This window comes from Mesoplodon mirus (genome assembly GCF_964341445.2).
Source record: "Mesoplodon mirus genome assembly, chromosome: 12".
Classification (NCBI taxonomy): Eukaryota; Metazoa; Chordata; class Mammalia; order Artiodactyla; family Ziphiidae; genus Mesoplodon; species Mesoplodon mirus.
This window is the reverse complement of record NC_138988.1, coordinates 93,514,116-93,531,974: the sequence shown is the minus strand read 5'-3', so window position 1 is coordinate 93,531,974 and position 17,859 is coordinate 93,514,116. Positions and strand designations below refer to the sequence as shown.

Below are 17,859 nucleotides of genomic sequence, written 5' to 3'. Positions count from 1 at the left end.
TGTTGCATCATTTCTATTCCTAAGAACTATTCTTTTTTTTTTTTTTTGTGGTACGCGGGCCTCTCACTGTTGTGGCCTCTCCCGCTGCGGAGCACAGGCTCCGGATGCGCAGGCTCAGTGGCCATGGCTCACGGGCCCAGCCGCTCCACGGCATGTGAGATCTTCCCAGACCGGGGCACGAACCCGTGTCCCCTGCATCGGCAGGCGGACTCTCAACCACTGCGCCACCAGGGAAGCCCAGAACTATTCTTATGATGATTAAAACAAGGAAAAAGAGGAAGAAGACGAAAAAGAAGAAAGAAAACAAAAAGAAGTGTGGCAGCACCCATAGGAGCTAAGTAATGGTGTGGGTGTTGTTTCTGTTATTTACATACGTAATACTTTCACAAGAATCCAAATGTCTTACAAAAGAAAATACAAATTGCAGTATAGAGGCGATAACACAGTAAGACACAAAGAAAACAATTACCCAAAGGAAGATTTAAATTTGGCATCAATCATCTGCAGCGAAAGAATGGATAAGTATCCACTGACTCTGTTTGTACATACAAAGGTAGGCACGTGGCGGCATTTGCCACGGTCAGAAAAAAAGTTCCATGTAAAGTAGAAGGAAAAGTAGTAATTAAAAATGTCTCAAATCATTTTGAATGAGAAATACACGCTATTTAATGAAGTCACTCCAAGTTTCCAAAGTTGCATGACAATCTCATTGAATGAGCAGAGATGGGTAAATATATGATTTTGCAAAATGCAGTCTTGGCCAAGCAAAATCAAAGGTCCAGGAAGAAGTTCCTCAAGATTAGCAAGAGGATATGGATAGGAACTAGACCTACTCATTGCACTTTTCTGAAGGTCCAGATTTTCTCAGGATAAACTTTATTGATAAATCATGAAGAAACTATATTTGAAGTTAGTATAAAAAACCCAATTTTGGGCTTCCCTGGTGGCGCAGTGGTTGAGAGTCCGCCTGCCGATGCAGGGGACATGGTTCATGCCCTGGTCTGGGAAGATCCCACATGCCGCAGAGCGGCTGGGCCCGTGAGCCATGGCCGCTGAGCCTGCACGTCTGGAGCCTGCGCTCCGCAGCAGGAGAGGCCACAGCAGTGAGAGGCCCGTGTACCGCAAAAAAACAAAAACAAACAAACAAACAAAAAACAATTTTGATGGATAACATGAAAACTCTCCTTTAGTTGCTTTCAGTTTTATGCCTGATGTTATGTCATTATTTGAACAGGATTCCAACAAACCATTCAAACTTTTGGAAAAGGGGAAACCTGGTACGGGGGGAAAATACTCTCAGGAAAACTGTCTAAAATGTTGCAGATGCTTAAAAAGTGATGAGTATATAGAACAACACATCACTCCTAGTGCTGTGATAACTTTAGTATGTGCAGTTAAGGTCAAACCACTCAAAATTACAATGTCATTTGTCTTCTTTGTATCTCTTTTGTTTTTACAAGTCACATGGCAAAATCAACAAATACTACATCATCCCTCTGAGGATTCAGCTGTGGAAAAAGCATCTGCTAGCTCATCTCTAGGGTAGCTATTATTAGCTTGCTTTGATTCTTTCATACGATACGTACCCATGCTTATTAAGCTGTTTGCTTGCCTCCTTTGTCATATTCCTCTATGATTATGACTACCGCTATGCAGTGTACTCTAGTGCAACCCAGAGGTACCCATTTCCATAGGCCTTTCCAAAATTGATGTAATCTCCCTAGTTTTAAAAACATTATTTGGGGGGGAAAAAACATGCAACATCGTATTTGCACTGATACTAAACCTTTCTATAGAAAATATTACAGTACCTGTACTGGATTGTATAGTGTTACCAGATCCATGATCACTCAGAACCTGTGAATATGACCTTATTTGCAAATAGGGTCTTTGCAGATGTAGTCAAATTAAGATCATACTGGATTAGGGTGGGCCCTAAATCCAATGACTGGTGTTCTTATAAGAAGGTCCTGCAGAGACATGGATGTACAGGAAGATCATCAAATGAAGACAGAGGGAGAAATTGGAGTGATGCAGCTGTTAAGCCAAAGATTGCCAGTAACCATAAGAAGCTAGGAGAGAGGCTCAGTACAGATTCTAATCTCATAGCCTTTGGGGGGATGTAGCCTTGCTGACACTTTGATTTTGGACTTCTAGCCTCTAGAACTGTCAGATATAAATTTCAGTTGTTTAAACCACCCGGTGTATGGTATTTTGTCGTGGCAGCCCTAGGAATCTCCAGATTATGCAAGTACTTTAAATTACATAAAGACTTGATATTAACTTTCCCTTAGATGATGAAACTAGGGGAGGAAAAGGCTACTTGTCACGGTGATATGGCAAGTCTAGACCAAAGATGGGATTAGAAACTGGTCATTCTGGCATCACAAGGCAGGTAGAACTGTAAAAGAATGAAAGTTTCAGGTAAACCACTAAGACATTGATTTCACATTTTAAAGTGAGGTATAAGACCTCCATGTTGCAAAATTTGCAACACAGGTTGTCAAAATCTGATTACATGGCTTTTCAACCCCTTATGTATAATAAGTACAAAGTACATTAAAAATGAAAACTAGAGATTCGAGGTGAGGGTTGTTTTGTATAGAGTAGTCTGTGCGCTGGGTGTCCTCCCCCAACCAATCTTTCTAAATCTCTGAGGGCAAATAAAATGTGAGTGGTTCCGTTGAATCAGATGTGGGCCACTCACAAGAGAAAGCAGACATGGGGTTATCTTGCATCCTTTCTAAGAGGGTCATTTGGATGGGTAACCAGATGAACAAAAATATGGAGCTGGTACCAGATTCCTGGGGCCCCAGGAAAGAGTAAGTGATCGGCCATATTAAGATGTATCCGTTCATCTGCAGGGAAATCCAGGTGAGAGAAGCCCTACCCTGGAGGATCTCCGGAAAACTCATACAAACCAACAAGAGAGGCAACTTGGTATATCTGTCAAGGCCAAAGAACTCTGATACTAGCTCTTCACACGACTGCCAGGCAAGTAAGAACTTTCTTGCTCCCCTCTCCTCATCTTCCTCCCAGTATTCTAACCACAGAGAAGTGTGCAGTCACCTTCTGAAAACTGCAGGGGGCAGGGATCAGAAAAGAAAAGGCACATGGGTTGCTCTCCTAACCCAGCTGTAGCTCTTTGTAGGAGGCTGAGATGGGGATGGGAGAAACCTGTTGACGTTTTTACTGTGACATGAATCCAGACACGTTAATTACTGACCAAAGGATATATTGCCTGGAAGTGACTAGAAGGATAAAAATTTGATCTAAATTTCACCCAAGAGCAGAGAAAGTGCTAACTCTGTGGAATAAATTTGAAGTGTTGCTTTATGATTGATTACATCCTATGAGTCACACTTGTTCAATGTAACAGTTACATAACCATTTCTAAATGCAATTGAATGGAGCAGTTCTTATAGAACCTTCTGTAGCATTTTCCCCTATGAAGTCACCGTGTTTCTGTCTGAAATTTGGAAAATTATATGTCAAATTGTCCTCACAGAGAATTTTGTCCTTTTTACTTATTGTTTATCAGCACTTATGAAGTTTCTAAACTGAAAAGCATTATATGCTTGGTACAGATTAGATGCTCAATAAATGTTGAATTAATAAAAAATGAATGGGCAGTGAAGAGAAACCCTGATTGCCTGGGTTCTTTATAAACCCTGGCTATCCTCAGATTTCTTTATGGTAGAGTAAGAAATATTCCAGGTTGGTGATTTCTGAGACATTCCAACCAGACACATGGTCTCCTTACATGGAATTATAAAACATTAGCATTAGAAGGAAACTTAGGAGGTGATTTAGTCCAACCCTTTCATTTTACAGATGAAGGCCCAAAGAAGTGAAATAATTTGATTAAGGTCACCTTTTTCTATAGTATCAGTGCTAGGCCTGGAGACTCTGACAGCTGACTCATTGATAGTGACATTCCTTGGTTTCTGGGCTTCTTGCTAGCTTGGCTTTGGTGGAGTGATAGCTTATGTTCTCTTGTTAGTTTTTTCATCAATAAAAACAGAAGTTGCACCTAAGAAGCAAACATGAAATATCTACTTGTGCTCAGAATTGCACCTGTACTTGGAATAGAGTGAGGAGTTAGGACCACCTACTGCCCTCAAGGAGCTTATAGCCAAGTGGGGGAGACCGACAAGTAAAACACAACTATAACGAAGTGGGCTAAGTGCTATGAAAGAAAGAATCACAGTGAGCTACTTAGAAAAAGCACCTCATCCAGCCTAAGGGTCATGGAGGGCTTGTTAGAGGAGGTGACATCTGAGTTGAGTCCTGAGAATGAGGAAGTGTTAATAATCATGGTGTGTTTAGCAAACCCTGAGTATTGTACTATGGAGGTATCACTGAGTACCAGGGGGTGGGAAGAGAGATGGGTCAGAGAGATAAGCAGGAGCCCAAACATGGAGGGATTTCCATGCTATAGTAAGATGTGTAGACTTTATAGAAAGTCTATCAAAAATGACTGAAGTATTTTTTGCAGGGAACTTACGAGGCCTGATTTCTGCCTCAGATATAACAGTCTAGCTACAGAATGGGGAACAGCTTTGAGTGGGATAATGTAGGCAGAGAGGCCAGCTGGGAAACTATTGAAATAATCTAGGTAAGAAAAAATGGCAGTAGAGATGGAAAAGGCAAAAGAACTTCAGAGCAATGTGCTATGGACTGACTTGTGCACCCCTCTTCCCCTAAAGCCCAATGTGATGGTATTTGGAGATGGGGACTTTGGGAGATAATTAGGTTTAGATGAGGTCATGAGGGTGCCCCCCCATGATGGGATTAGTGCCCTTATAAGAAGAAACACCATTCTCTTTTCACCATGTGAGGGCAAATTAAGAAGGCAGTCCTCTACAAGCCTGGAAGAGAGTCCCAACCAGAAACTGAACATGCTTTGATTTTGGACTTCTAACCTTCAGAACTGTGGGAAAATAAATTTCTGTGTTTAAGCTAGCCAGTCTGTGGTACTTTGTTATGGCAGCCCAAGCTGAGTAATACACAAAGGAAGTTGAATGAAGGATGTGGTGATGTATTAGATGTAGGGAATAAGGAGAGTGAGGAGCCAAGGGTCGGATGAGCGTTCAGACTTACTGTGTAAAGAGGGAAGCCTAAAAAAGGGAACACTGGCAGAGAAAGGGGAAACTTGGTAGAGACCAAAGAGAGTAGCCAGAGAGATTAAGGGAAAACAGAAGAGGCCAAGAGAAGGGAGTTGTTTTTTTTTAAAAAGAAGATAATGTTCAATTGTGCAAATATTATAAAGATGTCAAGTAAGGTAAGGTTGAAAGGTGTCCACTGGCTTCAGTGATAAGTGCCTTTGGAGGCCTTGGCAGGAATTGTTTCAACATTGTGAGGGCAGATATGATACCACAGTTGATTGAGGAGAGAATGAGATGTCAGGAAGTATAGACAGCTAGTATAGAAAGCACATTTAAGAATCCTTGCTTTGAAATGGGGAAGAGAAGTGGGTAGGTAATGAGAAGGGAAGGAAGCAAGGAGGATTTTTTTTTTTTTTGCGGTACGCAGGCCTCTTACTGTTGTGGCCTCTCCCACTGCAGAGCACAGGCTCCAGACACGCAGGCTCAGTGGCCATGGCTCACAGGCCCAGCCACTCTGCGGCATGTGGGATCTTCCCAGACCCGGGGCACGAACCCGTGTCCCCTGCATCGGCAGGTGGACTCTCAACCACTGTGCCAACCAGGGAAGCCCAAGGGGGATTTTTTTAATGATATAAGCTTTTTAGGAGGGATGACGTTGAGGACATACTAGAAGAGAGGCAATAATTGATGAGCAAGGTTACTGAGTGTGCAGGCCATGATGGGCTACATAGCTCAGATGCAGAGACTGGCTTTAGAAGGAGGGGCTTCATCCTCCATCATGGGAGGGAAGTAAGAATGAATGCAGATGTGTGCAAGATTGTAGGTGCAGAGTCAGTCCTACCTGATGGCTTCCGTTTTCTTCATGAGGTAGCAGGTGAGAGTGAGGTAGGTGGTGAGATGTTAGGAAAGGGGATGGAGGAGGTGGCTTCAGTGACTTGTGTGAGGAATGGGAGAGAGAAACAGAGGGCTGATGATAAACACAGTAGGCATGGCTGGCAGCATGGGGGCAATTGGAAATTTTATACCATGGAATTTTGGTGCACCAATTCCCTCCACTGTGCAATTTTTCTTCTTCATACTTAGCTGCCTAAACATAGAAGAAGGCAGAGAATTAGGCTGTTACAAAGTTTGCGTTTTGCCAGTGAATGAGAATGAAGGACAATGGGAAGAAAGTTGAGGAGGTCAAGGAAATAAAAAGTTAGGAGCTCAGAGGATTTCTACTTCTAGGGGTATGGAGTAGACGTATTTTCCCCATTCTTCCTGCTACGTATAACTAAAAAATCCTGGATGTTATATACAAAACAAATGTAAAAAGTCCAAAAGGTGAAGCAAAGAAAGTAGACCAGCTAGGGATCTTGAGAGTGGGGAGAAGACACAGTGGTGAGTTCCCTGGATTTTCCTTTTGTCTCATGTATTGCAGACTCAGAATGGAAGAAGGTGGCAATCCACAAACACAGACAAAAAGGGCCCCAACAAAGGTCTGCTTTCTCTAAAGACAGGAAAAAGGCAGTCTAGAAAGATAGAAAACTTTTAGACCATAAGAGCTTTACAGCATCAAACATTACAGAAAAAAACCCGACCCCACCTTCACCAGCAAAGGCTGAATTGGGGGCCTAGACTTCCACAATCACCAGGCTGTAACAAAACATCCTAACCCCTTTGCTGGAATTTCATCCTTGCTGGGTGGCAGTTCCTCCTCCTGACCCCCTACTCCCTAGCTCCAGTATTGGTCGAGACCAGATAGGGAGCACAGACTACTACTCTCACCCTGAAGTAACAAGGCATTCTTCCCTCTCCCCACTGGGGTGGTGTCAGAGAACGCCTAGGAGTAATGAAGAGCATCCTCCCTTGACTGTCAACAAAGGCCGAGTGGGACCTGAACTTCTACCCTCACCTGGCAGTAATGAAGCAGTGTCTACCACTCTGTCCCCAGCAAGAGCAGTGTCAGAGGAAGCCAGACAAAACAGAAGGTTGAAGTAAGATCCAAAGTCTCAAAACATATATCCCAAATGTCCAGGTTTCAATAAAAATTACTTGTCATACCAGCTGTATTAGGTCCCTAGGACTGCCATAACAAAGTATCACAAATTCGATAGCTTAAACAACAGAAATTTATTCACTCACAGTTCTGGAAGCTAGAAGCCAGAAATCAGGATGTCAGCAAGAATATGTTTCCCCTGAAGTCTCTAGGGAAGAATCCTTCCTTGACTTTTTCTAGTTTCTGATGGCCCCTTCCATTCCTTGTAGCTGCATCACTTCAATCTCTGCCTCTCTCATCACATGGCTATTTTCCTTATGTGTGTGTCTGTGTGTTCCCTTCTTATAAGGACACTAGTCATTGAATTTAGGGCCCACCCTAATACATTATGACCTCACCTTAACCAATTACATCTGAAAAGACCCTATTTCCAAATAAGGTTACATTCCGAGGTTCCAGGTGAACATGAATTTATGGGGAACATTATTCAACCCACTACACCATCATATCAAGAACCAGGAAGGTCTCAAACTGAATGAAAGAAAACAATCAAAAGATGGCAACAGCTACATGGGAGATATGTTAGAATCAGTCGACAAAGATTTTAAAGCATGATAAAAATGCTTATATGAGCAATTACAGAAACACATTAAAATAAAAGCTCAGCAAACAAAAAGAAGATACAGGAAGAAACAAATGGAAATTTTAGAAGAGAAAGATACAATAACCAAAGCAAAAGACTCAGTAGATGAGCTGAAGAGTAGAGAGGGCAGAGGAAAGAATCAGTAAACTGGAAGATAGAATAGAAATTACCAATCTAAATAACAGAAAGAAAATAGGCTGAAATAAAAAATGAACAGAGCCTCAGGGACCTGTTCTATATAATAAAAGGTTTAACATCCATGTCATCAGAATGTCTCTGTAAAGACAGGAGAGGAGAGGGAGGACTGAAGAAAGTACTCCCAAAAATAATGGCTGAAAACTTCCCAAGTTTGACAAAAGATATAAACCTATAGATTCAAAAAGTTAAGCCAATCCCAAACAGGATAAATCCAAAGTAATCTACCCTAAGGCACATGATAGTCAAACTCCTAAAAACAAAAGATGAAAAAAATCTTGAAAAACAGCAAAAGAGAAACACCATACCTATAGGGGAAAACAATTCAAATGACAGTGGATTTCTCATCAGAAATCATGTATCACAATATTTTTAAGTGCCAAAAGAAAAAATCCTATATCCAGGAGAAGTATCCTTCGTGAAATCAAGACACTCTCAGATGAAGGAAAACTAAAAGAATTTGTCACCAGCAGACCAACCCTGAAAGAATGGCTAAAGGAAGTACATCAGGAAGAAAGAGCCAGTAAGCAAAAATATGGGTAAATATAATAGATTTTCCTTCTACTCTTGAGTTTTCTGAATTATGTTTGATTGGAGAAGCAAAAGTTATAATATTGTCTGGTTCTAAATATGTGTAGAGGAAATAAGAAAAAAAAATATATATATATATAACTTTTTTTTTTTTTCTTTTTTTTTTCTTTTTGCGGTATGCGGGCCTCTCACTGTTGTGGCCTCTCCCGTTGCGGAGCACAGGCTCCGGATGCGCAGGCCCAGCGGCCATGGCTCACGGGCCCAGCCGCTCCGCGGCATATGGGATCCTCCCAGACCGGGGCACGAACCCGTATCCCCTGCATCGGCAGGCGGACTCTCAACCACTGCGCCACCAGGGAGGCCCTATATATATAACTTTTATTATGTATGTTACAAATATTTCTTCCCAACTTGTTCTATATATATATTTTGTTCTTGTTGTTGTTTTTTTATCTTTTGGCTGCACCGCACAGCATGTGGGATCTTAGTTCCCCAACCAGGGATCGAACTGATACCCCTGCATTGGCAGCACAGAGTCTTAACCAGTGGACCACCAGGAAAGTGCCAGAAAATTATATTTTTAAAGGGGGAGAGTAAAGGGATGTAAAGGGAGGTAAGGTTTCTATACTTTACTTGAACTGGCAAAATGATGACACCAATAGACTGTAATAAGTTATGTATATATAGCATAATACCTAGAACAACCACTTAAAAAGCTATACAGCGAGCTTTAAAAACACTATAAGTAAATCAAAATGGAATTCTAAAATAACCAACAGGAAGGCAGAAAAAAGAAAACAAGAAATAAAGAGAACAAATGGAAAACAAAAATGAAATGGCAGACTTAAGTCTGAATATATCAATAATTACATTAAATGTAAATGGTCTAAATAGAGATTGGAAGAGAGGATCTTTTTAAATGACCTGATTATATGCTGTCTATAAGATAAGTTCACTTCAAACATCACTCTAGGTGGGTTGAAAGTAAAGTGAGCAGGAAAGATATATCATGGAAACATTAATCAAAAGAAAGCAGGGATGGTATATTAGCATCAGATAATGCAGACTTCAGAACATAGAAAACTACCAGAGACAGAGAGGGACATTATATAGGAATCCAAAATGTCTATGTACCAAGCAAAATTGGGTATAAACGAAAAGGTATTTAGACTTATCCACAATTATATTTGGAGACTTCAAACCCTTTTCTTAACAACTGGTAGAACAGGCAGGGAGAAAATCAGCAAGGATATATAAGAACTCAACAATACCATCAAATAATAAGATCTAACTGGTATTTACCGAACACTGCATCCAACAACAATAGAATACACATGCTTTTCAAGTGTCCACTGAATGCATGTCAACATAAACCATATCCTGGGCCATGAAAAAAAAAAAAAACCTTCAACAATTTTAAAAGAATTGAAATCATATAGTATATGTTCTTTAACCACAGTGGAATTAAACTAGAACTTGATAATTGAAAGATAATAAAAAATAATCTCCCAGCATTTGCAAACTAAACATCATAGTTCTAAATAATTCAAGGGCCAAAGAGAAAATCTCAAGAGAAATTAATACATCAAACTGAATGAAAATTAAAATTCAGCATAGCAAAATGGTGGATGCTGTTAAAAGTAGGGCTGAGAGGGACATTTGTAGCACCAAAGGCATACATTAGAAAAGGGGCAAAGTCCTAAATCAATAATCTAAGATCCCACCACAATAATGTAGAAAAAGAGGAGCAAATAAACCCAAAGCAAGCAGAAGAAAGGAAACAATGAGGATGAGAGCAGAAATCAATTAAAATGAAAACAGGAAAGACAACGGAGAAAATCAATGACACAAACCCTGGCTCTTCAAAAAGATCGATAAAATTGACAAACTTCTACCAAGACTGACAAAGAAAAAGAAGAGAAGACACAAATGACTAATATCAGGAATGAAATAAAAGACATCACTACAAACATCAAAAAGATATTAAGGGAATACTATATAAAAAAACTTACATAAATTTGACAACACAGATGAAATGGACCAATTCTTCAAAAGCACAAGCTACAACGACTCACCAAATATGAAACAGATAATTTCCTTTTCCATTAAGGAAACTGAATTTGTAATTTTTAAAAATTCCTCCAAAAGAGATCTCCTAGCCCAGAGGGTTTTACTGGAAAAATTCTGCAAAACGTTTAAGGAAGAGTTAATACCAATTCTACACAATCTCTTAGAGGAAAAGAAAAGGAGAGATCCTTTCCAGCTCATTTTATGAAGCTAATATTATCCTCATACCAAACAAAGACGGGACAAAATAAGAAAACTGCAGACCAATATTTCTTGTGAATAATGATGCAAAAATCTTTAACAAAATATTAGCAAATAGAATTCAACAGTATAGACAAAGAATTATACACCATAGCTAAGTAGGGTTTAGTCCAGGGATACAAGTCTTATTCAATATTTGGGAATTAATCAATATAATCCACTGTATTAGTAGGCCAGAAAACCGAGAGATAGATGCACACACTTGCCCAATTGATTTTTTTTTTTTTTTTTTTTGCGGTACGCGGGCCTCTCACTGTTGCGGCCTCTCCCGTTGCGGAGCACAGGCTCCGGACGCGCAGGCTCAGTGGCCATGGCTCACGGGCCCAGCCGCTCCGCGGCATGTGGGATCTTCCCAGACTGGGGCACGAACCCGTGTCCCCTGCATCGGCAGGCGGACTCTCAACCACTGCGCCACCAGGGAAGCCCCCAATTGATTTTTTACAGTGGTACAAAAGTGAGTCAGTGGAGGAAAGATGAAGAAGGAGAAGGAATAAAAGGAAGAAGAAGAAGGGGAGGAGGAGAAGGGAGAGGAGAAGACTGAGACTCCAGAGTTAAGAAACTGGAATGTTGCTAAGTGCCAAGAGCAGAAAAGTGCAAGGTTTCTGCAAGACTTTGGAAAGGATGCTTAACTACTTGACGAATTATTTTTCTCACTCCAAATAATTGGGTTGGATTCACTGGCACTTGCTGAAGCTGTCCTGAGAAGCCACTTCTCTTTCCCATTTTTTCTTGCTGCCTCACAACTAAAGAACATAAAGTAGTTTTATTGTTTTATTTACAAACAGGGTTAAGTCAACTGGGAAAATCAGGGGTGGGGAGTCAATCTGGGCCGTCCAAATGTGGAGTGGTTCCTGGGTCAATATCCACCACGGAGTACCTCTTCTATCATTTTCCTGCCCCTTGGTAATGGATCCTTGATTTCTTGGGGTAGCCTCACCTGCTGTTCCTGAGCCCTTTTATGAGGGTAGATGGATCCTGGAGAGTGGGGGATGTTATAGGGGCTGGGGCCCCCTCAGTTTGTGTAAACCTGAGTTCTGATCACATGCATGATTTCCTTCTGTATCTCGGGGTCCTGAGTATTACGTTGGCATCGCCTACCTAACCATCCTCATATACAAAGAAGAACTGTGTGCACACATGTTCGGACACAGGGCACGCCCAGATGTTCCATGCTTCTGGAGGTCCTTAGATGTAATCACTTCACTAAGTGCTATACAGTTTAGATTCCAACTCTGCAGGAACCTCCACGACTTTTACAATAAATAGTGCTAGAACGGCTGGACATTTATAGACAAAAAAATTGAACCTTGACCTTACACAACAATTTATTAACTCAAAATGAAAATACAATATAACCAAATAAAACAGAAACCTATATACTTTCAGAAAAAACAAAAACAAAAAACAGGAGAATATCTTTGGAATCCAGGGCTAGACAAAGAACTCTTAGACTTGATGCCAAAGTATGATTCATAAAAGGAAAAACTGATAAATTAGACTTCATCAAAATTTGAAAGTTTGCTCTGTGAAAGACCCTGTTAGAAGGATAAAAAAACATGATACAGACTTGGGAGAAAATATCTGCAAACCACATATCCAGCAAAGGACTCGTATCTAGAATATATAAAGAACTTGGAAAACTCAACAGTAAAAATACCAAATAATCCAATTAGAAAATGGGTAAAAGACATGAAGAGACATTTCACCAAAGAGAGATGGCAAATAAGCACATGAAAAATATGTTCAACATCATTAGCCATTAGGAAAATGAAAATAAAAGCCATGAGATATCACTACACATCAGAATGACTAAAATAAAAAATAGTGACACCACCAAATGCTGGTGAAGACGTAGAGAAATTGGATCACTCCTACATCTGGTAACCCCAAATAGTGCAGGCATGCTGGAAAAGTTTGCAGTTGCTTTAAAAAATAAATGTGCAACTACCGTAGGACCCAGATATTGCGCACTTCAGCATTCGTTCCAGAGAAGTGAAAACTTACGCTCACACCAAAACCTGTCCATGAATGTTTATAATAACTTTATTTGCAATAGCCAAAACCTGGAAACAACTTGACTGTCCTTGAATGGGTGAATGGTTAAACAAACCACAGTACATCCATATCATGGAATACTGCTCAGCAATAATAAGAAGAAACTACTGATATAGGCAGTGACCTGGATGAATGTTCAAAGAATTATGCTGAGTTAAAAGAGTCAATTCCAAAAGTTTACATACTGTATTCCATTTGTATGATGTATTTTAAATGACAAAATTACAGAAATGGAGAACTGATTAGTGGTTGCGGGGTTGAGCAGGGAATGGAGGTAGGAGAGAAGCTGGTGTGGCTATAAAAGGCCAGTCTGAGCCATCCTTGTGTTGATAGGAATATCCTGTACCTTGACTGTAGCAATGCTAACACCCTGGTTGTGGCAGTGTGCTGCTTCTTTGCAAGATGTTACTATAGGAGTGAATTGGGTAAAGGGTACATAAGACCTCTGCATTATTTCTTACAATTGCATGTGAATCTACAGTTATCTCAAAATGAAAGTAATTAGTTTTAGAAGTTAGATACCGGGTAGATCACTCCAACAGATAATTGAATCACCATGTCTATGGCTGGACTTGGGGCAGAGCCAGAAGTTCTGCCTGGGATTCATCTCTTACACACCCTCTGCCACTGCCTCCAAGCTATCACTGTTATCCAAATGGTATGGGGCTCTGAGTCCAAGGCTGGAGTTCTCTTCAAGACCTGCAGTAACCTTGACACTCTGCTCCAGGGAAACAGCCCTTGATCCCACGGTCGTTTGTATTCACCATATTATCTGAATGTCTCAAAGGTCTCAAAGACCTAGGTTTGGGACAAAGAGGCCATTATGGCTGAAGTTTTCAGCCAAGGGTCATGTGCTCTAGGGGTCAGGTGCCAGCATATCACCCTCAGAAGGCCAGACTGAACTAGCTGCACCTTTGTGGTCAGCTCAGTTTTACCATGTTCCAGAACAGCAACAGTCCAAAGGACCCTCCTCTTCTGCCATAAGAACCTGACAGGCCTTTCCTAAGACAGTATTTGCTTGTAGTGTCTAGTCAGCCCACGCTGATGGGGAGTCGAAATTTGAATTGACAGTGTTTAAACTTCAAGGCAACCAAACTAGAAGAGACTGAGATATTGGGTTTTTTTGTTTGTTTATGTTTTTTAGTATCTTTTATTTAACTCCTGAGAAGTAGGTTGAAATGTCCTTCTATTTAGAGGTCATGCTTTTACTCTTGACATTTGAAAGCACAATTTTAACATATTTATTTATAATAATTACAGTGAGTTCTTCACATATGAAAAGTACTAAAAAGAAAATTCTTTGAATAATATTAAGTAGCTTATATTTATGTAGCATGTATTATGCCCAAAGCGCTACTGCAAGCACTTAGAGATATTAGCCTCTGTATAACCACAGGAAGCAGCTCTATTATTATCCCCCATTTTACAGATGACATAACTGAGGCATAAAAAAACTTGCCAAGGTTACCTAGAGAATACATGCCAGAGGTGAGACTGTTAACCTAGCAATCTGGCTCAATATTCCAGGCTCCAAACCAATCAAAAATACTGTTATGACCTTAAGGGAGATATTGTTATTTGAAAAGTCTAGGTTGTTCCTATTGGCCAGGGGGGTAGGGTGGCTTGCGAGGTCACTTACAAGGAAATCAAAACGCTACTTTTACTATACTCACATCTTAGTGAAGACTGAGTACTTCTGCCCCCCAGCAACATCCCTAGCAGCACCTGCTATAATAAAGGCCTTGTTTTCCAACCTTATACCTTCACCTGCAAATCTTCACTCTCAGGGAGAAAGCACTAAACTGGCACAGTTCTCCACTAATAAGTCCACGGGCTTGAGCAAGGCTGAGTCTCAGTTTTCTTATTTGTAAAATGAGGGATGGGTATTTGAAAAATCTCTAGGAATTCATCTAAGTCTTCTCATCTATGACCCTATGAAATATCCTCACCTTCCAGCACTGCCTTGAAAAATGATCATTGTCCCATGTTAAAAATAAAGTGATACCAACCGGAATTTATCTTGGAGCAAAACAGTGTTTAAGAAAATAATACGTCAGTGGGTCATTTGTTAGGAAAAGTAGGTCCCAGTTCCCAGGGTAAAGGAAGAGTGTAACCTACAATATGGGATGAAATTCTGTGTTTATGAAAATGAATGGAATTTGGATTTTTTTGCTCCGCCCCCCCTCCGCCCGGCAAAAGAGAGGCAGCAAAAGGGAGAATGAATGAGCAACATGGCAGGGCTCCTGAAGGATTTTTTAAAACAGGGATGACTAATGTTCAGTGTTAAGATGTATACATCATTGGGCTGTAATCCGTCTCTCCAAACCCTTCAGTAACAATGGCATCTCAGAAAGGCTTGTGTAAGTGGTTTTTAGTGGAAATCAAGAAAAGAGGCGGGGTTTCGGTGGAGGGAATGAATGAATGGTGAATGATTCCCAGCGGAGCAGACAATGGGCACATGGGGGCTGTGAGGGCTGGGTTTTCCAGGAGGCCTGAAGTGGGGATTCAGGCCTGTCCAACCTAGAGCTTAACGGCAGGGAGGGCCCAGCTGGCATCTGGCTTACACAGCCTTTTGCCCCCTTTACCACCTTCCCTCCGAAACCTCTGCCGAGCCTTTTCAAACGGCGGTCTACCCACTCCTCCAGGTTTTTAGCAACTTTGGTTAAGACACCTCCCCTACTCTGCCCTGATGTACAGTTATTAGTGTATCTGCCCTATGTAGTCTGCCGGATTGCATGCTCTTCAGGGATCCTGGCCTCATAACGCCAAACATAGTAAGTACTCAATGGTAATTTATTGAATGGAATTTGCTTCTTAGCCTTCCTCCTCTATTCTCCAGGGGGCTTTTAGCCGGAATGCGTCACACTGTTCAGACACAGTAAATAATAATAATGACAGTGAATGTGAACATAAAAGGGGTTTCTTATTTTTTAAAAAAACATTTCTGGAGGGCTTGCAAAGAGGAAAGCATGTATGTGTGATAGGGCTGGCGGTGTGGGGAGTGAGCCTTAAGTATGAAACCGCTAGCTCTTCAACCGCATTTTCAGTTGACCAAGATCCACGTGGAATATACATTCACCCCCCATATAAAAGTCACGCAGATGTTTCAGAGAAAACTGCGGAAACAAACTTGAACCTCATGACTTCTATTATTTTGTAATAGACGGTTTAAAGCACAATGTGAGCTTTTTTTAGATGCTAAGTTCCATCTGAGTAGTTAGTGTGTTGCTAATTTCATCTTGATGCAGGCTGCCAGCAGGACTCAGCGTAGAATCAAAAGAGGAAAATCACTTTCTTGCAGCTCTGGTACCTGGTGACCAGGCTTAATGTTTATTTTTTATTCCCTCCCAGATGAAATGAACATTCTTCCCACAATGATGCCGTTTAGATATTTGTAACGTATAGATCGGTTTTCCCCACTGACGATCACGGAACTAAAGAGAATTCCTCGCTAAACCATAGCTCTGGTACCAGCAAATGTGAAGTCCCTACCAAGCATGAATTGATATTTGTACACCATTACCTGCTTCTCTTTGTGAATGAGACCTTGCACCACTGTGTTCTTATTTCTTTGCACTGGGTATAGATTCCTACCTGCCCTTATGCATATTCCTGCGAGCTCCATATCAGGAGATATTGTTCTTGTACAACCCAGGGAAAATTTGACAACGATAACGTTGTCTGCTTACTAATGAGCTTCCCTGTACAGAAGATGATAAAGCAAAATCTGATCACAGTCATTTCCCCAAACATGCTTCCAGTCTGTTTGTCTATTTCTTTGGAAGGCTTCACAAAATTTGCACCCCAGATATTCAGTGAGAATCAGTTTCTTCCTAATCACAGTGTTTTCATCTGAATTGAAGCCTTCCCCTAGAGCTGATGTGATGTTCCTTCCCAAGTCCTGCTCTTATCCAATCACTATGATCTTCAGTGACAAATTTTTCCTTTTATATCTGTCTTACAATATTTCCTTTTACTATCACTCAGTTCAGTGTGGTTCTTTAAATAGGTGATGTGTAGGATGGCGTGGAGGGTAGAGTCAGCGAGCAGGCCAAACAGCCTGGACCCCAGAGGGGACCGTGGCAGGCCGTCTGCACACCTCTGGCCCCATCATCTTTCCTCAAAATTTTGAAAAACTTCAGGACAGAAGGAAAATAGAAGCTAAGGAATTTTCAGCCGTAGGTGGGTGGTCTCTTCATCTGGCACATAGGATGGGTACAGTATGTGAGATGCTCAAGCATCCCATAGTTTGTCCTGGAATCCAAGCCTTCACCCCTACCTTATTACCCTTCTTCTCTTCCTCTTTGTATTCATGATTCTTGTAGCTAATCTAGTGAAAGCTAAAATAGCTGTTCTAAATAGAAACATCTACAAAACTTCACGGGGGAAAGCAGGAGGAAGATGTGGTGCTCCAATGAACAGCCTTCGCTTTTGGTTTGCTTCTACAAATTCCTTTAGGGCTACCAAACTCTTTGGAGTGACACATCACACAGCATCACGTGCATCCAGGTGTTTAATAAGTTAATGACTATTAGTTAACAACGAACAATAACATCACAAAGCTTGCAATGTTTTACTTGGACTGTAAAACTAAAACAGAAGCCACTTTCTATTCTTTGGGGAAAAAAATAGGAACATATCTACTCAATCCCATTAGCCTTCTCCATTCCATCTGGTTAACCTGCCTACCGAGCCCTGTCTCCATCATTATGACTGCTTTCCAGGTTAGGACACAAACAGACACGTGGCCTCCTAACTCTGTCTTCCATTGCAGATTCTTGTCTCTTTCTCAGCACTTGGCTCTATTCCTGAATCCAAAAGGCTATTCTCAGCCTAGGGTTTGATCCTCCCCTCCAACACCTGTTGTCCCACAGAGGAGTCTGGGTCTTTTTTGCTCAGCGGCCATCAACTCTTGGGCACAACAACCTTTGTCAGCTTTTAAAAGTAATACCCACTGCAGGGTGAGGTCTATGTGAGTGATCCTGCTGATAAAAAATTGTCAGCTCCCCTACAGCCTCTAT

At 41.1% G+C, this 17,859-nt stretch overlaps 1 long non-coding RNA gene across 2 annotated transcripts in view; it reads left to right on the top strand.

The window, feature by feature from the left end:
• LOC309813744 overlaps positions 1-16,722 on the top strand; it is a 38,884-nt gene extending 22,162 nt beyond the window's left edge. The window contains exons 2-4 of one of the 2 annotated variants that reach the window (XR_014295541.1): positions 2,865-2,998; positions 8,302-8,463; positions 16,190-16,722. This is a non-coding gene — a long non-coding RNA (uncharacterized lncRNA). Of the gene's footprint in view, positions 1-2,864; positions 2,999-6,923; positions 7,144-8,301; positions 8,464-16,189 lie in introns of those variants that run through there. The other variant, XR_014295542.1, reaches the window with a different exon arrangement.
• The last annotated feature ends 1,137 nt before the right edge of the window (positions 16,723-17,859 follow it).